Source organism: Uranotaenia lowii, chromosome 2 (assembly GCF_029784155.1).
Source record: "Uranotaenia lowii strain MFRU-FL chromosome 2, ASM2978415v1, whole genome shotgun sequence".
NCBI classification, from domain to species: Eukaryota; Metazoa; Arthropoda; class Insecta; order Diptera; family Culicidae; genus Uranotaenia; species Uranotaenia lowii.
Window position 1 is genome coordinate 216,084,870 of NC_073692.1, and position 22,906 is coordinate 216,107,775.

Consider the following 22,906-nt stretch of genomic DNA (forward strand, 5'->3'; position numbering starts at 1 on the left):
CATAACAGAAATTTTAACTTTTTAAATTTAGCTGTAATATTTTTTTATGATAATATTTAATTGAACATTACATTATCAATTTATTTGTTCATTTATTTTCGAAAAATCATACTTTTCATAGGAATTTTAGTTCTAGGTCCAATAAAAGGAACCGGTCCAGTACCAAAATAGGAACAGTAGGGGCAATGTTGGAAATTTTGATCATCCATATCTTTGCAAATTTCTCTATAACGGCGAAGCCTATGTTGAAAATTTTCATTGAAACTTGCAGATAAGATCATGACTTTTAAATAAATTTCCAAAAGGATATAAATTTCCCGTCCATTTATGAGAAAATCATGATTATTTAAAAACCACAGCTTAAAGGGTCTAAAGTAGGGCAACTAACCCTAACTAAGTGTCCAAAAAAGCTAAAGTTAGAAGCTATCCGTTGCACATGACGAAATATTTTTTTTTTCAAATTTCTAAAGCTCATGACCACAAAAATTGTAAAAAAGTAGTGTAAAAACCGTACTTTTCAATCAATGAATCGTCAAAATTGTTATAGTCACACCGGATATATTTCGAAGAGACGATTGAAAGTTGACGTAACTCGGCACATTTTTGCATTTTTAGATTTTTAAAATACGAAACACAGATGACCCATTCCAGCGTGACGTCACAACATTCACACATTCAAAAAAATTTTACCTGTAAGTTCAGAATTTAAATCGCCACAATTTGGAATCAAACGTATTTTAATTGAAACAATTTTTTTAGAGATATAAGCAAAAGAAATCGTGACGTCACAACGCTTCATTTTTACACTTTACTGATTGTTTTTTACCAATCCGTGTTTTTCTGCTCTTCTATTTGATCAAATTTCATGAAAATTTCAGAAAAGTATCAGTTAATAACCACCAACAAATCGCGGTTTTTGACTTTTTTCAATTTTGATTTCAATTGATTCTAGAGCGATTTAGTTTGTGACGTCACGAAATTTTATGGTCAGCTACATGAAATGAATCAAACTATAACATTAAAATTAATGCTTGATTGACTAAAAATGCTTTGAAACTCAACAAAGAATGTGATTCGGTGATGGAATAGATCAGGGATGAGCAACCCGCGGCCCTCGAGACATCTTTGTGCGGCCCGCGAAGCCTTTCTAAAATTGAATTTATTCCATTTTTTTCTAAGATTAATTATTAATCATCACTGAGACGATTATTATTTTTCGTTCCAAGCCAAGATAAATTTGCATCATAAATATGCACAGCAGATTTTTTTTGAAAATTATTTCATTAAGGGGGGGGGTAGGGTCTAACGGGTATAAAAAAAACATTATTTTCACGATTTTTTTCTAGAGCTATCGTTCAAACAAATGTATTCAAATTTTTTGCATTATACAAAGCATTGTTAAAAGATCATTTAGTAATTTTTTCGTAGAAAAATATTGAAAAATGAGCCGGTGACGGAGCACTTTCGAGGATGCCTTTTAGAAAACAGGATTTGCGGTGGACACTGTATCTCAGCACAGAATCATCCGAAGTCAAAAAATCAGAGCAAAATATTTTTAATAGATGTTTTTCTAGACCCCAACGTTTTTATTTAACTTAAAAAAATTTTTATGAAATTTTTGTGGCTGTTTGAAGTAAAAACTACGATTTTTCACGAAAAAATCCGCCATTTTTCACCTGTAAAATCTCCCCAAAGTATAAAAAACAAAAAAGAAAAACGTTGGGGTCTGGTATTTTATATGTAGAAAATATGTTCAAAATTTGAAAAGAATCGGATAAGTAGTTTTCAAATGACGATGTCCACGGACTTTAAAAATGTGCTTTCGAGAAAAACGCGTTTGAAGTTTCTGCTCTTGCTTTCTTGCAGTATTAGACAGGAGGAGATAAAGGCCTATAATTTCTACAGTTTTGCTTCAATTGACTTGAAAATTTGACACAACATTCTTGAAATGTTTTACAATAAGAAAATAAAAAAATAAAAAAATCGATTTTTCGAAAGTGTTAGACCCTACCCCCCCCCTTTAAATAAGGAAAAAGGCTAGTTCCGGAAGAAAAAAAAAACATTAACAAGTGAAATGTTTTCGTTCTTGAATATTGGCGGCAATAAGGAAAATGCAATAAGAAAGACTGGATGAACGATTTTAGATTTCTTATAAACATGACCCAGCTTCAAAGTCTTCGACAAAATTTCTAAATTTTCAACAAAAAGAACATCTATAATTCTGTAAATCAACCCGTTTCCAAAACTTTTCTAAGGTTTGTGACGACTATCGGGGATGCTTTTTTCAATAATTTCTACGTAAAATCATCCCAAGCATCGTTAATTTGTGTGATATTACTTGAAAACAATCAATTCCCATTACCAAAGTCAAAAGATTTTAATGAATCAGCTTTAGAAAGCCTATCAAAGTGGTTTCAAATTTAAATTAGATTAATTTGGACGAAGTTTGCATAAAAATCTGTAAAATTAGGAATTTTTCACCGTTTGTAGAAAAAACGTCGGGTCTTTGAGGGCAAAATTTAAATTGTGAAAATACTTTTCAAAAATGTTCACAGGAAAAAGGATCCAAGTCTAAAAATTTCTATACGATTGAACTTCTAATGCCGAGAAGGCATTTTTTTTTGTTTCGATTATAGTCGTTTTACCATCTTTATGGCATTCGCGACTTTATCAGCGTAACAGTTGGCGCGGACATCGGCTCAGGAGACAACAGACTTGCCAACTGAACTTTATCATAAGTCACCGAGAAGGCAGTGATTTTCTAAAATATATATATTTTTCATTTTAAGTTATAATGTTGTGCCTATTTAATTTCTGCTATTATTCTTCTGTATTTGAAAAAACGGTATTAAATTCGAGTTTAGTTTTATTTTCCATTTCAGTAACTTTGTTGTCTAAAATTGGCCACTTAGAAAAATTACGTTAAAAATTGTTAAAAATTTTATATAAAGTGCGGCCCGCCGACAATATTTCGAATTCAATTTGGCCCGTTGCTTCAAAAGGTTGCTCACTCCTGGAATAGATCCATTCATTCAATTTAAGTGCTTTGAATCTAAAAGGTCCATATATAAGCGGATAAGGTTTTCTGCACTGCGCACATCAATTTTATTAGAAATTTTTTGTGCGATCAAGTGAATATTATTCAAAAAAACTAAATCTAGGAAAAACTTATTCGTAAAATTTTCTGAATCTTTTTTGAATATTTAATTACAAAAATTAAACAATATGTATATGATAATTTCAAAAGCTTTCGTTCTATTGAAAGTAAATTAAGAGTGCAAAAATCAGCCGACTTATGAAAATCTTATAAGTTGCTAGCTATTTTGTAATTTGTATGGAATTATGAGAAATTTGGTTTGATAGGAACATGAAAACCCAGTTTCGCATCAATTTCTTAAGTATCTCTCGGCCGATTTGTTTTCATTTTTACTATTCACGAAGCTTTAAGTATGACAAATAATTCATCCCATTTCCTATTCCTATTTAGATAAGGGTTATGGTAAAAAAAAAGATATTGAGTTTCAAAAATAAGCTTCTGAAGGGTCAATACCGAAAAATACATGAATGGTCGTTAATCGACGATTATATACCCGTTTTTTGATGCTTAATTACTGTTCTATGATAAATCAAATCGAAATGCTTTCTTCAGATGAAATATTGTCATAATTAATGCTTTAAAACACTCAAATGAAAAGAAAAATCGGTTGATGAAAACCTGAATTATTAGCGAAAACTGATTTTTTTTATATCGAATAAAATCCACAAAAGTCCATACAAACTTCAGGTGCATTGCGCGACCTCTTCTGTAGTATGATCTGGCCCAAATTTTTCATGGGACCTTGTGCTAGTACATATTAAAATTTGTTTAATTTTGCAATTCAGTCAAATGTCTCTTTAGTGAGATTTTATGTGAACACGGTTTTCGATTTGGATTTTCTAGAAACATTTTTATAGGTAAAAATTTCAATAACTGAATAAATGTTTTTTTTAAATTATTTTATTAGAAATTTATGTTCTATAATTGCCTTATGATTTTTTATTTAAAAATCAATCTATTAAGTTTATCAGGTTCAAAGATTTTTTGAATCTCATTACATTCATATCATGGAACTTATTTTGATTGAACGAAATGTCAGCAAGTAATAGAAGCTACTAGCAGTATATTTCATTCTAAGATATATGAAGAACTTGATCTTTTTGCAAGATTTTTATTCAAATCACAAATGACTAACTGCTTTATGGTTCACAAAAATATTCTTTTAAAAAATCGACTTTCATTTTTATGATAGTTTGTTTAAAGGGTGATACGGTCAAAATTTGGTCAATATCAACATGACGTGTTTCTTTCAATTTTGCATGTGTGTGTGTGTGTGTGTGTGTGTGTGTGTGTGTGTGTGTGTGTGTGTGTGTGTGTGTGTGTGTGTGTGTGTGTGTGTGTGTGTGTGTGTGTGAGTGTGTGTGTGTGTGTGTGTGTGTGTGTGTGTGTGTGTGTGTGTGTGTATATGTGTGTGTGTATGTGTGTGTGTGTTTGTGTGTGTGTGTGTGTTTGTGTGTGTGTGTGTGTGTGTGTGTGTGTGTGTCTGTGTGTGTGTGTGTGTGTGTGTGTGTGTGTGTGTGTGTGTGTGTGTGTGTGTGTGTGTGTGTGTGTGTGTGTGTGTGTGTGTGTGTGTGTGTGTGTGTGTGTGTGTGTGTGTGTGTGTGTAGAATGTTGCTCCTATTTTAATTTTGGAAAACACTCTTCAGTAGTCAACATGCCGTCCAAGGCAGAAGAGTTATTAAAGTGTTTGGGAAACGTTTGTCGGCAGCAAGGAAGTCTGGATCGGAGGGAAAACGAAAACCGGAAGCCACTGAGGCGACAAACACAATTGCCGGTAGTTTCAAGCGAAACCCTAACCTCTCTCTCCGAGATGCCGCAAATAAGCTGGGTGTATCGTCTACAACCGTGCATCGAGCCAAAAAACGAGCCGGACTATCGACTTACAAGAAGGTAGTGACTCCAAATCGCGATGATAAACTACTATTACGGCCAAAGCGCGATCCCGAAGGCTGTACACGACGATGCTGACGAAGTGATACTGCGTGGTAATGGACGACGAAACCTACGTCAAAGCCGACTAGGAGCCGTTCAAATATGACGCAACGCAATTGTCGAGCATTTTCAATCCCCCCTCCCCCTACGTAACACTTTCGTCTCTAAATTTCTAAGCTAAATCCACAATGCGTAACGAACTGCTATACCCCCTCCCCCCCCCCCCCCCTAAAAGCGTTACGTAATATTTGAATGGTCCCCTAGAAGCAGCTTCCGGGACAGGAATTTTATACGGCAAAAGGAAGGGGAAAAGGTAGCAGATATTTTCAAGCACATGAAACTGGTTTGGCAAGCCATCTGTACCTGTGGCTTGAAAAGCAGCATTTTCATAGCTTCCGGGACTGTCAACCAAGAAATTTACGTGAAAGAGTGTTTGAATAAACGTCTGCTGCCTTTACTGAAGAAACACGGTTGTTCATTACTGTTTTGGCCGGATTTGGCATCTTGCCATTACGGTAAAAAGGCCATGGAGTGGTACGCCGCCAACAACGTGCAGGTGGACAAGAACCCTCCCAACACGCCAGAGCTCCGCCCAATTGAGAAATACTGGGCTATTGTCAAGCGGAACCTAAAGATGACCAAAAAACCGCTAAGGACGAGCAGCAGTTCATGGCAAACTGGCTTTCTGCGGCGAAGAAGGTGGACAAGGTGGCTGTACAAAATCTGATGGCAGGGGTTAAGCGTAAGGCCCGAATTGCCGGGATTTGGAAAAGCGGAAGCCTAGCTGAATATTTTTCCTGAATTTTATATTATCTAAACTTGAAAAAGAAATTTAATTTGATTTTTTAAATAAACAATTTCACCGATTTACACGCGTTTTCCCTTGACCAAATTTTGACTTTATCACCCGGGTATATTTGTGCATTGAATGTTCGAAGACCAGCCTTAGTTTTGGCCTTCTAGACAAAGCTTCGGCTTAAGTGCAGCTTCTTAGCCACATCACGAGCGGCAGCGTTCGGGTTTCGGTTGAAGGTCCCAACTACGCTGTTGTGGTTTTTGGTGCTGTACGGAATATTTTTTCAATCACCTCTGAGCTTCCGATCGGTGGCCAATCGTCCCTCGAACCGCTCAGTTACTCGCGACACCGTGGAATTCGCGATTCCAAATGTTTAAGCGATGGAATGATGCGAGAGATCCTTGTTCTCGTGATGAATGCGCAAGATTTTATCATGCGAGAGCTTTTCTTCCGACTCCATTTCCGCGAGTTTTGATCACAGGACTTTAAAACTTGCATGATGTAAACAATGCACTATGAACTTAAACCACCCAAATTTTCATTAAATTGTACCCAACGGTTAAAAAGTAAGAGCAATTTCATAGTGTGGCAATTTCATCGTGGACACCCTTTGTGGGTGTAAAGAACGCATGAAGCTATAAAAACAGATTAAAAATATCTGATCTTGAAAATCAAATTTAGAGATAAAACATTCAGCAAATAATATGAAATCATTTTTGTTTTGTAATTTGAAACTCCAGCTGCATCCCTAATATTAAAGTTTTTGCTTTTCAGTTATATTAAGATTTGATTAAAAAATAAAAAAAAGTTTTTCTATACTTCAATACAAAAAAAAGCATTTTCCTAATATTTGGGATTCATAATGGAATCTCATCTTTAAAATAAGTAACTTTTGTGACTTTTGGTGAGTAAACAATGCGGCAACAAAAATTAAAAATGGATATAATGGTGAATCTTGCCGGGTAAAATTTGTCATCAAGAATCTCTTTTTACAGCCACCCCTAGTCGAATGCATCGAGAACACACCACTGACCACACCAGCAAGAGACGACCGGCAGTCCCAGAACTGAGAGAGAACAACGAAAACCACCTTTTTTGCACAATAGGAAAAATGGAGAGCGAGAAATTCAATGTCGCTTCACTCACAAAATGCTCCAAAACGCCACCCAACATTGCTGGCAATAAACCAAAACATTCAATCGAACCGTTCAGCAGCGCCCAACGCAACGGAGCCGGTCTACGCCTAGCGGTTCGCTAACCAGCATGCTCCAAAAGCTTCCAACCACCCAACCCAGCCCAGTCTGCTCGCCATCAGAGGTATTTTTCCTTCTCAGAAAAACGATAGCACACATCAACGGCGTGGCGCTAGCAAAAAACGGCCGGGAGACAGCAGAATCAAACAAACATTCGACGGTAGCGGTTCTTCCCGATCGGATTTCGTCTAACTTTGCAGGAGAAGAACAAACAAACTCACGTGAGTTCCCGGCCAACCAAACGCCATCGTTCCCATCGTTCACCGGCTATTACTAAGTAGGAATCCTACCTTCTCGGTTCGTGAAGTTTCGCTCTCTGCAATCTCCGATTCCAATTCCGACTCCGACAGCAGAGTTTTTCACGGTCAACGGGCGGCGTTGTTGTTGTTGTTGTATCGAGCACTAACTGGGTGTTCTCTCGCACTTTTCCCGGTCTTGGGAGTCGACCACCCCTCAGAGCTCGAATGGGAGGCAGGATATAGCCCAATTGGGTCGGCCAGGCTGCTACAGTCAGACTTTGATCCGCGTGTCGTACGGCTGGATTCCCTTGAATCGTCAAGCGGCCTCGTGAGGTTGTTCCGGAACACACCAACCAAGAGCAGCAAAAAAACAAGAAGAAAAATAAGGATTAGTGCGTGGATTACCAGCCCTGTTTTTGTGGGAGAGCCACTGCATTCCCATCGTGCTTTGATCCCGTCCCCTTTCGGTTTGTGTGCTTGCTGTCGTTTGTCATACCTACCTATTAGTTTCGCCAGGTTTTCCGTTCGGCCGGGCTAATTCCCTGCCTTTGGTGAATGTCTGTTTTTCTTCTGGCCCTGTGTTGTCGGAATGGAAAATAAGGGAAGGCAAAAAATCGTTCAATAGTGCAAAACCCGGGCGTTGACGGGAAAGAAAGTCAATAAGCACAGCTCCAGTTATATCATCGGCTACCGGAAAACGAATCTTCACAATTCAGACCATCTTTTTAAGGGGCGAAATTTCAAGGTGAAGAAGGAGTCAAATGTCATAGCGGATTTTTCTGGTCACATAGCTGATGTGGTGGGCTCTCCGAGAATCGGTTTTGGATACGTTTTGTGGTGAACTCCACCCGGAATAGGGGATTGTGACAGAAAAGGAAACAAAAGTGTCACAAACACGTGCCAACGATATCAGAAGTGATTGATCCGTTTACAATTCTGCCTCAACACCCGTGCCCTTTTTCCATCCCGTGAAACACCCATATATTAATTCATACGTCAATAGCTGGGTATCGGTGAAGTAAATTCTCGCCAGCGCACAACAAAAAAAAAGTGTAAAGTGTGGTGGCAGCTGGATAGTGACGAAATTTATCTATACCATGTAGTCCACAGCATCCAAAATTTCGGGGTGATGCTCTAAAAAGAGAGCTTACTACACTGGTGGGGCAGAAAGAAAAAAAAAAGTCGCAAGCAGTCGTGTGAATAAAGTCCGCCGATGCAGTGCAGCAGCAGCAGCAGCAGTCTTTTCGATCCGAAACCTACATATTTTGGGAGATTTTTGACGCAGAATACGAACACATACATTCACACAAACTTGAGCAAACTGGAACCGGAACTGAGTGGATTAGAAAAAAAAATCATAAACAAGGCTTCTATTCAATGAAAAGTTGTTCTAAAGAAGGATGGGCTTGTTAAGTGCGCTCGCTTATTGAAAACTCAATATTATAGCATCCAGTCTAAAAAAAGAATAAAAGTATAAAACATCTTAAACCAACATTACAAAAAATCCTTTACAAAACCTTAAATTGAAAAAACTTCTGAAATTCATAAACGAATAAATAATCAAATAAAACCATTATTCTATAAATTTATGTATCTAAATACAAAAATCGTAAAAAATTGACAAGTTTTAATTTAAAAAAAAATGTTAATATCCAGAAAAAGGATTAAAAAAAACCATTACTGTACATCAGAGATGAGCAACTCGCGGGCCACATGCGGCCCTCGAGACATGTTTGTTCAGCCCGCTAAGATTTTCTCAATTTTTTTTTTTAATTTTTTACGATAGATTGTAAATTATCATTAGTACTGGTTCATACCAATAAAATGAAAATCAAATGTCAGAATCATATATGCATTTCACTAGTATGCAGGTGCATTTGCCCTAAATTCAGTCAGATTGTTAACTTTTTCAATAATTTCAAGCATGTATTGTGTCATGTGTTGTAAAAGCAAAGATGTCATTGTCAAAAGTTAGTGAGATCATATTTTTTTCGTTTTAACTAGGCAAAGATAAAGTTTTTATTAAGAATATGCTCAGCAGATCTTTTTTCCATAATTTTATTATTTATTTTAATTCGGAAAAACTGCTTGTTTTGTTAAAACAAAAACCCGAAAATTTAAAATACAACCATATAAAAGTGTGTTTTTTTTTATTTTGAATAATAAAAACTGGGAGAACGATTTCAGATAACTTATCGACATTACTAATCATTAAAGTCTCCTACAAAAGTTCCGACGAAGTTTGCTTGAAAATCTGAAAAATTATTACCTAAATTACCAATTATTAAAAAAATTGGACTTCGCGGACAAAATTTTAATTTCGAAAAAACTTTTAAAAACTGGGCACAGGAAAAGGATTCCACCGTAACGTGAAAACCGCTTTTCCGGAATTTTCGGAACTGTTATCATTCTAGAAGTCAGCCAGTTTACTTGAAAATTTAAAAAATAGTAGCAAACGGTCGAAAATAGAATTTCTTTCAAAATGGATATAATTTGGTCAATCGAAAGTTTAAGTTGTTTGTGTTGTGATCGATTACTTTAGTGACATGAATTCACGCTAGAATTAGAATTGACTATTTTTCACTTCAGTACATACCACTACAACTCCTGTTCTCGCTGTGAAAATAGGATATTGGTGTTTTCACATAAGTTGTAGAGGAAATAATTTCCCACAATTTGAAGTTCATTGCTTCTCCATTGAATAACAACTGACGAAGATATGCCTTTTTAAATTTGTGACGTGAATTCACCCAGCTTAAGCAGAATAGGGTGGTGTACTGAATTTACGTCACGAAATTTCAAGTTATTCTGAACAATTCTTTAGAGCCTTCAAATGTTATTTACTATTTCAAAAGTGATATTTTGTTGTTCCGACTTGTACAATCATTAATTTTCAGAATCTTTTCCTTACTTTTTTCTTATTTTGACTGTTTTACTACTGTTTCTCACAGTCTTTATTTAAAGATTCAATAAAACAAAAAAAAATATTTTTTCCTCAATACTTTTTTTTAAATACCGAATAAATGAAAAATAAACTAAATTGTGTTCAATTTGTAAAAATCCGACCATTTAGAAGATAAAACAACTTTCAGAGCAAATTTCCCTAATAAAATTTAAAAAAAAGTAACATTTTTTGACGTAAATTCACTCATTTGCGCTGTTTAAACTCAACTGGATTCCAACTGGTTTCAGAATCGTTTCATCACTTTTAAAGAAGATCTTATTTTTTATTGCTATACAATGTTAACGTTTGCTCTTGAATTTATAAAGTTTCCTTTCTTGTGACGTTAATTTTACCATTTGCGATTGTTTTTGTTCGCTTTTTAAAACAACCTCATTGGATTTTGAAAAGAAAAAAAATCTACACAATGGAGCAGTATTTGTTAGCTTCAAAATTAAATTAGTTAAAAAATTAAACAAAAAATGAATCCATATGTTTTAATTCATTTTTTGTTAAAAGTTGTCAACATTTACATTTTTTCCAACCAAAAAATTGACTTTCAAAATTATATAAAACATGTAAAAAAAATTGTCCTCTTTTTCCATTGGTTTTGTGTGATTTGAATTATCGAAACTATTGACAAGTTTGGTTTTTTTGATATGCTAACGGATAAAAATCACTTGTGAGCGGTACAGCACATGGAATGTGTCTAAACCTACTAATTTCAATAACGATTCAACGTCAAACGAGCTTTCCTAGAAAAAAAGGGATTGAAAGAGCTTTCCTAGAGAAGGCTTCAAACCTTTTTCGAACCACAAAAAGACTTTTTAAATTATCGTTTCTAATAAAAAATAAGGGAAACAAACAATGATTCTGTTTGTAAGGAAGATCAGCAAAACAGTGCAATTGAAAAAGTACGATAAAAAAAAATTTAAGTTTTAAAAAAATGATCATGATTTTGTTATGAAATTTCTGTTTTCGTTAAAAACTTGGATTTATTTAATTTTCCCTTTTAACAAATTAATTTTTATAAAAACATGACAAAAGTTCAGTAACTGCTAACTAATAATAAATATTATTTTGATTGCGGTCCGCCTTAAAGATTTCCAATTCAATTTTGCCCGTTGCTTCAAAAGGTTGCTTCAAAAGGTTGCTTCAAAAGGTTGCTCACCCTTTCTGTACATAAAGAAAACAACCCAAAGAATCAAAGGCTCCAAAAAACGGCCTCTGAATTTGAAAAAAATTATTATTGATTATTGATGTTTCTGTCACACTTCTGAAATTTTGTGTGCCCTCAAGTCTTCATATCTTGGGGTAAAACCATAAAAATGGTTTTAATAAAATAGCCTTGAACCATGCTCTATTCTTAGATAGCAGTCTATTTTTCTAAATTTCAGAATACCTACTGATAGTAACAATACCTTCCAAAATGTCAAGGGTAAAATTTTCAAAGCAAAAAAAGTATTGATTTTAGTTTTACTAAGGCAAAATAACTTGCATAGATTACAAATTTTTGAATGGCAGTTCAAAAGAGAAAAAATGGAAATAACATTCATGAAGAAATTTTTAACTTGAGCCTCAACATGAACCTAAACTTATTGAAGAAGTTGTGAGAGCGCCACAGTATAAGAAATCAAACGATGTTGCACACTAAAAGTGGGCTCAAAATGACAAAAAAAAATCGGGAAAATGCAGATTATAGGAAGCCTTAAAAAGGCTTGAATAAAAAAATCACTCATTTCTATCTGTTTTACATTTAAGAAATATAACAATAACAAATTTTGTCAACAATGATTTTTGTTGAGTAATTTCTGGGTTTTGACAAAATTTGCCGGATATTGCCCGGATTTTTGGTCGTTCATTTTGAAATCAAATACTTTTATGAATGGATTGACTGTTTTGGTAGATTTTTTAAGTATTTTTAACGGCTATCAATCTCGGATTTTTAAGTAAAAACGCTTTTTTTCACTCCAACGTTTCGATCCTTATTAGATCTTCATCAGGGGCGATAAAGTTTCGTTTTCTTGTTTAGTTTGATTCGGCTTATCGAAACATTATCACTCCTGATGAAGATCCAATAAGAATAGAAACGTTGGAGTAAAAAACAGTCGTTTTTATTTAAAAATCCGAGATTGATAGCCGTTAAAAATACTCAAAGAAATCAAATGCCTGAATTTTGTCAGGGTTTCTATATTAAGTTGCCAGGATACATGCCGAGAATAATCTGGCAACCTTAATACAGACTGCTGTTGATTCAAAAGGAAGGCTTTCACATTTTGCATCATCAGCATTGGATAGCTGTTCTATAGTAAGGTTGCCAGATTTCCCGGTATTATCCGGTTTTGCCCTGATATTTAAAACAAAATTTGAAAAAGTCCGGTCTGGCCCGGTTGGCCGAATATCATTAAAAAAAAAGCCCGGATTTATTCAATTTGCGTGGATTTTGCCCGGATTTAGGTAACCAAATTTGAAATCAAATGGCTTTGCGCCAAAGTATGTTTAGTCGGATTTTTTATTAGAATTTTAAACATTTTAAAATGAATAGTTGTAGCCATGGCCGTAGGAAGGGGGGGGGGGGGGGGGGGTTTGGGGGTTAAACCCAACTCATGAGGGACAAAAAAGCAAGCGAGGTATTCTACTCTACACTCAAAATTTTAAATTCAAAATGAAATTATGATAAGAGAGCAAAGATATTCAAGAGTTACTATCTGAACTAAAAACTAATACAGAAACCTCAAAAACCCATTTCAAGTTCTAAATTCTGGTACAGTTTTTCAAAATTGTCTCACTTGTTCATAGAATAAGGTTGTCAGATTTTTTTCAGCACGTATCTGGGCCGGACAAATACGGGCTGTTTTTTTTTATAAAAACTTGGCAAAATCCGGGTATTTGACTTCAAATTTGTCGACCAAATCCAGGCAAAACCGGACAATTTTGGTCAAAACCTAGGAATTGCTTATCAAAAAAAAAAAACTTAAAAAACCTTTCATTTTAATTTTTTGAAACTTGCTCAAAAATGTTGGACGCATAAATAAAAAAACTACAACACATTTTTTTTTTAAATTTGATTTAAGAATGAGAATGAGAACAAACCCGGGCAAAATCCGGGCTTTTCCAATGAAATCTGGGCAACCGGGTCGGACCGGACTTTTCCCAAATTTTATATTAAATATCCGGGTCAAACCGGTTAAAACCGGGCAATTTGGCAACCTTATCATAGAAATTCAGGTCTGGATATTATCTGGATATTTTAAATTAAACCCATTTTAGATGTTCTGGTTCCATATTTCCATAAACAAAATAGTATTTTTACATATTTTCGTATTCCTGATTTTGTATCATGTTTAGGATTCTTGATTTTCAGTTCGAATAATCATAAGAAATTACGGAAAGCTGCTTTGAAATCCTTGTTCAAATTTGGTTTTGCATTTCATATCAAATTTGAATCATGTTTTTCGAAAATCAAATGCATTTCAAATATTTTGATAATAGTTTTCCGAATATGGAAAAGAAGACATTTGTTTTATATTCAAATTCGATTTTCTTGAACTTTATTCAAACACAAACTTAAACATTTAAAGCTTCTAAGTGACGATCCTAAATTGAAAAAAAGATTCTGATTCATCCTTCGAAATTCTCATTTTAAATCAGATTCACAAAACAGATTAAAAATAAATAATTGTAATGATGAATTAAGATTTAAACTGCACTAAAGAATTCAAATAATAGATTCATGAATGAGGGCTCTGAAATTTGTCTCATGAAACTCTGATCTGGAATTAAGATTCGGAAATCGTATTTTTTGTACATTTCGGAAAACGCATAGAAATTCGGAAACAGATGAAAAGTTCAATTTTTGAATTCAGGTTTAAAATTCAGAAAAGGCAAACATAAAATAGTTGAGAAATTCAAAAGAAGATAAACTTAAAAATTTGCTTGTAAATTCAATTTCCAGATTTCAAAGTTGTTAATAAGAATAAGTTTGTACACACAATTCAGCTGAAAGTCAAAAAACTAAAGTAGAATTTGAGTTAATTTTCTTAGTTTTAATTCAAGCAAAAATCCCAAATTATGTATGTTGATAATCCACCATGGGTGCACGGATTCACCGCAGTTTTGCCAAAGTATGGTTTCGTACGCATTGTTCTGGTAATTCGACAAATCTCCAATGCTGCCACCACCATACCCGGTACCATGGCTTCGTGTGAACTGATATGTGATGAATGTTTTTCGTGTATATGTCAGTATATATTGGAGAAATGACTCAAACAGGTACACAACCAGTTCAAAATTTATAACATCTTCTGTTATAAATTTAGCACAGGTATTCCGGCATCCGTGTATATACCTGGCTAGCTGGCAACTGATTGAACATTCTAATATATTCAGTAATATGGAGAGACACATCTTACCCATCGGCCGATATAATAAATCGAGCCTAATACCAACTGCTGATATCGGGATTTAAATCCCATACACAAGACAATCTGAACATCACACTCGTTTCATGATTTTTTGTCAATCTTCATGCACGTGTACAGCTCTCATTTGCAAACATGGCTCTTTTCTCTCACAGATTGCACACAACGCCGATTACATTAAACGACACATAGTAGGCGATGCCTTGACTCAATTTTTCTTCTTTATATCTTCTCTTCGCTCTTTTGCTCACGCAACCCACTCAAACTCTGGGATTATTTCGGCCGTAAGCCGTGAACAGATTTTCAAATCAACAAATACCTAAATTATAATCTGCAAACCCAATCAACATAAAACAGTAATCAACTGCTTGAAAAGCGCTTTCCAACTATTTCACTTCTTCCAAAATGCTCTTCCGTTAAAATATCACACTAGCTCTTGCGGTAGTGGCAAAAACAATTGCAAATTTTCTCGAAATTCATCTATTTCACAACCATCATCCCCCGTCACTATTAATATTGGAATAACTTTTGAGTTTCATTTTGCCTCCTTCTATTTTATTCCGGATTTTCATCCTAACATTTCGCGCTGAATTTATCAGCTCCCATTTCACACGAACCGAAATTATTTGCAATAAACGCAGCGCTTTTCAACAAGAACGCAAACTACGGCATCACTTAATTCGTCAATATTCGATAGAAATTCTGCTTGATTGAGCTTTTCTTCAAATTTTTATCATCATTTTGCACTTTTTTGGCGGAATCTTTTTCAGATAGACTGGTAAATAAGCATCATTTCTATAGCTACCAAATTAATGTCCATTCAAACCATGTAGAATGTCCGCTTTTTGCACCACGAGAAACTTTCACCCCACGCCATTGGAAATCAATTCTTTTTCCACAAGCCACTCATTTTCGAAAGGTTTTTGGTGCGATTAAAACCAATTATATTCGAGTTTGAATAAATAACTTTTATAATGCTGTTCGGAAGGGTAATATTTTCCGTTTTTCAAACATCGTCAATGGTTTTTTCACCAGCCTCCAAACAAACACGGAGAAAGTAGAAAACAAACCGAATACCTGATTTTCGCCTAAAAAATCTGCATAATTTTTTTTTCGATGTATTATTTAACATTATTAGTATCCAGCTTTATTTAAAGTCAAATTTCAAACAGAAATCATAAATTTAGTTCAAGTTGGCATCAACCAAATTTGATTCGAAATTTTTTTTATCTCAAACTGTTTCTTTTTGGAAAATTTTAATTATTTTCATCAAAGGTTAGAATCTTGGAATTTGCCAAAGAGTTTAAAAGATTGGGCTTGTTTGATTTGAGTATAGAATAAGTTTTTTTTAAGAAATTGAAGGCTACCCTGAACTTTGATCTACCAAACTTTGAAACAAATCCAAAAATTTAAACCATCATAAAAGCAAATTTCATAATGTGTTTCTAGAGGTTTTATTAAAAAACAATTAGCTCACCTTCTAGGCTAAGGACCACTTTTCTAAAGTTACTTTTTTAAGGTTTTATTAATGACACTTTACCATCCTTGTGGCATTCGTGTCTTCTCTTAAGTTACAAATTCCCCCCCCCCCCCCCCCCCCCCCCCCCCCCCATGTGACGGTTCTTCCTACGGCGCTGGTTGTAGCTAAATATGGATCAATGACACATTGAAATCACATTACGAGTTTTTAAGAACTATAAATTGTGTAAAAATCGGTTGCACAATTTTAGCGATGTTTAGCTAGGAGTGTCGAATTCACACTCAAGGTCTGGTTAGGGAGTTTTTTTTTGTCTGGGATTTCGGGGAGCGTCGATAATTATAAAAAAGTAGTGATGCAAAATGTAAGCTTTTATGCATTCAAATGTGGTCCCTGAAAATTTTTTTATTCGGATGCACCTGAATAAATATAGAATCCGCCAAACTTTCAATAGTGTCATATTGACACTCAAGAGATAACAGTTTTATCATAAAACTAACCCGAGCAGACTTCGATGTCTGAATCGATACTAAAATGCGACCAAATTGAGCCATCGTCGCCAAAACGATAGCAGTTTTCAGTATTTTTTGCAGGCGATATCGAAAGAGGGTAAGGTATTGAAATCTGGTAAGGTATTGAATAGCAAAATGAAACGTAAATGATGTATCAACAGCAAAATAATAGCATTATTTAGTGTTGTTTTCCACAAAATAAAAGCTAGGTATCGTTTAGGTTTCAATGATTATTCATGGATAGCAAAGTAAGACCAAATTGAGGTTCCAATAACAAGGCGACACTTTCAGAATTTAGTTTGGGAGCAGAAGCAGGTATATGTGGTAATTCCAACCTGAGCCAGAAAAAATAAAGCCTTCCAAACAACGATGCCAAATTTTAGTAGTGAATAATACCTAAAAGTGGTATCATTATGTCCCCAAAACTTGTTCGAAAACGTCATTAGGGCTTCGGTGAAACCTACACTTGGGATATTCGAGGTATCCGTATATGAAAAGTGAGACTCAAACTTGGCATCAAACCACACTAATTTGTGCAAAATGATACAAAATTTTGCTTTCAAGACATGTTAGCAAAATAAGGTATGGTTTTTCCTTATAAAGTCTGCCTGGGAATACAATAAAACCGTTCAAAAATATGGCTTATTCTGCCCTATAAACGCTTTTATCGTTGAATTGAAAAAAAGGAAAATATAACCATATTGCTAAATTTCCTAATAAATTCTAATTTGTTCTTCAAAAGCCACTCACCAGTCTTAGACGATTTCGGCTTTTCAGATTGAACAAACGTTGACAACTTAAGATTAACATAAAGCATCCAAGTACCGAGACGGAAATCAAACCCACGTGACCAGTGGATCAGCGATAACCATCTAATCACGGCCACCGAGAAGTAGATTTTGAGGAGTCACCAAGATTTTCAAAGATTTTTGTTTTTGATTTCACTCCAAAACATATGAAAAATTATGGAATTTGGATACTCAGAATCCACGTAGAGCTCATTCTTTATTAAGAAACCGTTACCACTAGAATCAAACATGAAAAAAAGCACAAACCACTCGGAAAAAGCTTTAACGCTTCAATTTTAAGTAACATTACATCGTCTATTAAGTTCGTAGCCTTTAGTCTGTTTGAAATCTTCAAATCTATTGATTTTGATTGAATTACCACAGGTACAGTATACACCTTATTCCGGTTGGTTCAGTGTGTGTGATTTTGTTTTACTTTTTGATGGCCGTTTTTTTTCCTTTGAGTGTCGTTGATTAGATTTCGATTGATTTTTTTTTGGGGAAAAGCGAGGGTGCATTTTAGATTAGCTTTCTCGAACGTGTTCTGATATGATGAGGCCCCTAAAGCCAAAGAAGTATAAGTGCAAATATTTGAGAAAATAATGTCTACCATTTTTTTTAATTAATATTTTCGTGTGATAAAATTAACCGATTTTTTCGATTCAATTTTATTTTGAATTTACTTAGTTGAACAACAGCCATAACTAAAAAAATCATTTAATATCGCCCAACACAGAGTTTTTATAGAATAATTTCTCGAAAGTACCCTTTTGAAACTGAGGATTTTACATCATACTGAAAGTTTCGTAGGCTCTAATGTGTTCTGTTAGCGACTACTAGCTACCAGGTTGAATATTCCACTGATTCATCGCAATCGAAAGATTTTTTCAATTTAACCTACGAAATCGTGGTTGGATTAAATTGAATCTTTTGACTGCTTAGATTCCGCTTTAGAGGGTCTAGGACCCTATTCTGTTTGACCATTTTAACAGTTTCATCATTAAGTATTGTAAATTAACCAGAATTTTATTATTATGGGATTTAATAATGATAGTGAGTCAATATTGATAAGCAACCACGTGCTGCGCATGTACAGTATTGACCTAGATAAGTGTGTTATCTTTCATATTTGCATAATTTCCAATTGGATTTTCCCTATCTGCATCATGCTTTGAGCCTATCTTCTATATTATATTCCACTTAATCTCTCTATCGTGTACATACTTTTCCACTATTGGAAAAAAATACCCAGTTTTGGGGAAAACGTTTTGTTTTGATTTCTAGTGCTGTAGATATGTTGTATAATATTCTGACCAGCTGATTCACGCTGAAGGTTTACTCACCTCCTATTCGTACCGGGCATACGGTATCGATGAGTGGTTTTTGCGATAGCCAATTAAGATCAATTAGCCATCGTTCCCGGTACCTACTCAAACTGCTAATCATCAGCAGAACGGTATCGACGAATTCGATTCTGGTCTAGAACCAGATAAATCCACTCGCTCAATGCCAAAACTGCAGAAATTTAGAGCCAACCTAGACCAGGTTATCTATTTAGTATAACACAGCCTATCAAATATTTATTATTATCAAAACATTTATTTTTATTTGACAAACAAAGTTGCATCTTGAGATTATTGCAGACTATTTTTCTATTACTGCTTACGAGAAGATTATTTATAACAAATTATCTACAGTTTATTTATCCTTTGATTCTCCAGAGATGATTCGCTAGAAAAAGTCAGCTGTTTTAATACAGTTATCTAAGGCTGCAGACATCTATTCGCTCGAGTAAAAACAACAAATAAATACAGCTGAATATGGTAACCAACCTGCGCGCAATACGTTTGATATACAAACATTTCAGTAACAACGTTGTTTTTTTTCTAAAACTGTTTTTTCAGACTGTTTTCAAAGCGATGCAACATTTTAACAACAATTGATCCGTTCATGACATTTTTTTTTCTTTCAATGCATGTTATTTGTTAAGAAAAAACTGCAAAATTGTGATAACCTAGACAACTTGTAGGCCCGATAAAGGTATTACTTAGTAAACAGATGGTTGTGGACCGGAATCTTAAATTTTACTTTGGAAGGTACAATTTATGGTACGAGCTTTTATAAACAACATTGTTTTTAAAGAAGTTAGAACTCTGAAGAAAATACGGAAACATAAAAATTTATGTATGAACTGTTAATCTTACATGTTATTCTAGTTTGTAATAGCCATGCTACTCCCCAATTTTCTGCAAGTTTTTGAGCCAATATAACAATGAATTAAAAAAAAGTTTAATTAAGTCCTAATGCTTTCAACTTACGAGTTCGTTTATATATTATAATACAGATATTTTTATATGCTTGAGGGAGTTAGAATCCCGAGCAGTCTTTGTATGTACATACAACCGCTGCAAGCTTTGTATGGAAATTCTTAAGTTTTTACAACTCCCATAACATGTTTTGGATTTTTGGCTGCCATAAAAAGCAATAAAATTTTTGGAAGCGATCCATCCAGTCCTGAATAAGCACAATGAGTTTCAATTATGCATGGAAATTTGTATGTGTTTACAAAATTCTTCACTCAAAAATCGCCCGAGAGATACAAAAAGTTCCAAAAAGTATAACTTCGGATTACAAATATTCCTTGATTCTTGAGTATAATTCATGTAAACAAATCTCAAAACAAACTTTTATTTGCATAAAGATATTTGATGTTATGCAAAATAAAGTTTTAAAAAATCTTTTTTTTTTTCAATTTTAGTGTTTTTGACTGCTATTTAGCTGTTTAATCGTAGGATGAAAATAAAAAACCGGAAAAAAAATCAGTGCATAGCCAACGAGTTTGTTGATTCATTCAATCAACCATAACAAAAAAATTTCATGAAATAATTGTATGCTCTAGCAAGCAAAGCCTGCCATGTTGAAAGATTTTTCAAAAAATTCAGTTTTTTTTTAAATGGTAATAACTTTTTTCAAGAAAAACTTAGCTTCTTCTTATGTAATCAAAAATTGAGATTTGAAAAAAGCAAAACTATTAATTGAGGACAAGCTTCATTTTAAGCAGCACGTATTCACCGCAGTTTCTGCCTAAGTATGTGCTCACATTCATTCTTAGATTATTAAGTTCGACAAATCTCCAATGCAACGCGAACACCATACCCGGACCTCATGGCTTCGTATGAACTATTATGGAATGAATGTATTGCGTGTGTTGATATAGGTCTATTTTGGAAGAACGAGTCAATCAGATGGGATAGATTACTTAAAGGTATTCCGGCATTTGTGTATATACCTGGCCAGCTGACAACTGATTGAACATCGGCCACTTATGGGATTCGAACCTAAAAGCTTTCTTGTCGATACCGAGAATCGAACCCAATACGCCTAGCATACCAAAATCAGACTCACACCAGCCTATCCGCTAGACCACATCGGCGCTAGAATGTTAAGCATTTGTTGTGTTCTGGTAAAGGCAAAGATGCAGAAAAAAAAAACTTTTCGAAAATAGGCATAAAAAATTTCAAGCCTAAGAATGTAATAACGATTCAACGTCGAACGCTGGGAGGACAGTGATTTGCTTAAAAATATTTTTCTGACTAAAAGTTTTCGCTGTGATTTAGCTCCATAGATTTTACACCTTTTTTAATCCACAGAAAGTTGAAGGTCCTTTTGTGGTTCAAAAAAGGTTAAAATTTTTTTTCTTATAAAAAATAGGGACAAGTGATGTTTTTGTTTGCAAGAAAGATCAGTGAAAAAGTTCAAATCGATTAAAAAATTACAATTATCAATAAATGATCAAGATTCAGTTAGAAAGGTAACTTCTTGTTCTATTTTGGCTGATAAAGGGTGATACGGTAAAAATTTGGTCAATATCAACTTGACGTATTGCTTTCAATTTTGCATTCAAAAAACCTGAACACCCCTAATTTTGAAGGTGTGTGTGTGTGTGTGTGTGTGTGTGTGTGTGTGTGTGTGTGTGTGTGTGTGTGTGTGTGCATTGCTCGCGCATCGCGAAAATCCGAGCCACTCGCACGAAAAAGCTGGCAAAATCGCTAAAAGTTGCCAAATCAACCGTTACAAATGTAATTAAAGTGTTTGGGGAACGTTTATCGACAGCCAGGAAGTCTGGATCGGGGGGAAATCGAAAACCGGAAGCCGCTGAGACGACAAAGAGAGTTGCCGGTAGTTTCAAGCTAAACCCTAACCTCTCTCTCTTCGAGATGCCACAAATAAGCTGGGAGTATCATCTACAACCGTGCATCGAGCGGGACTATCGACTTACAAGAAGGTAGTGACTCCAAATCGCGATGATAAACAAAATACGACGGCCAAAGCGCGATCCCGGAGGCTGTACACGACGATGCTGACGAAGTTTGACTGCATGGTAATGGACGACGAAACCTACGTCAAAGCCGACTACAAGCAGCTTTCGTGACAGGATTTTTATACGGCAAAAGGAAGGGGAAAGCTAGCAGATATTTTCAAGCACATGAAACTGTCAAAGTTCGCGAAGAAATATCTGGATTGGCAAGTCATTTGTACCTGTGGCTTGAAAAGCAGCATTTTCATAGCTTCCGGGACTGTCAACCAAGAAATTTACGTGAAAGAGTGTTTGAATAAACGTCTGCTGCCTTTCTTAAAGAAACACGGTTGTTCCGTACTGTTTTGGCCGGATTTGGCATCTTGCCATTACGGTAAAAAGGCCATGGAGTGGTACGCCGCCAACAACGTGCAGGTGGTTCCCTAAGACAAGAACCCTCCCAACACGCCAGAGCTCCGCCCAATTGAGAAATACTGGGCTATTGTCAAACGGAACCTAAAGAAGACCAAAAATACTGCTAAGGACGAGCAGCAGTTCAAGGCAAACTAAATTTCTGCGGCGAAGAAGGTGGACAAAGTGACTGTACAAAATCTGATGGCAGGGGTTGAGCGTAAGGCCCGGCAATTCGAATTTGAAAAGGGAAAGCCTAACTGAATATTTTTCCTGAATTTTATACTAATTAAACTTGAAAAAGAAATTTAATTTATTTTTTTTAAATAAACGATTTCACCTATTTACACGCGTTTTCCCTTGACCAAATTTTGACCGTATCACCATTTATTATACATCTTTCAAAAAACTATGTGGTCGTATAAAGAAATGCCTCATGGGGGAGGGGGTGGGGGGTTTGCAAAATTTTACCCAGTGTTCTGAATATCACTCAATTTCAATGAATGTTGCTGATTGCACTTCGCAACTGAACGTACAGGGATCGGGTTTTGTTATTGATTGCTACTGGACTTATCCGATCATCGATCGTTCTATTCATCGCTAAAATACAGATCACCTCGCACGATGTTTGCTGTCAAAACAGTGCAGCACTATCATCAAATTGGAATCTCACCATTGAGCGATGCATACGGCAAATTATGTTGGGCTAGGATCAGGAGTGAATGGTTCAGGCAGTGAGCGA

The 22,906-nt window shown here is 35.1% G+C and overlaps 1 protein-coding gene across 8 annotated transcripts in view; it reads left to right on the forward strand.

The window, feature by feature from the left end:
- The first annotated feature begins 7,557 nt into the window (after positions 1–7,557).
- LOC129746978 (protein rolling stone-like) overlaps positions 7,558–22,906 on the forward strand; it is a 186,748-nt gene continuing 171,399 nt past the window's right edge. For 3 of the 8 annotated variants that reach the window (XM_055740970.1, XM_055740965.1, XM_055740972.1), the window contains exon 1: positions 7,562–7,784. The gene's annotated coding sequence lies outside the window, so the exon portion shown is untranslated. Of the gene's footprint in view, positions 8,063–22,906 lie in introns of all 8 variants that reach the window. The other 5 variants (XM_055740966.1, XM_055740968.1, XM_055740975.1 and 2 more) reach the window with 4 other exon arrangements.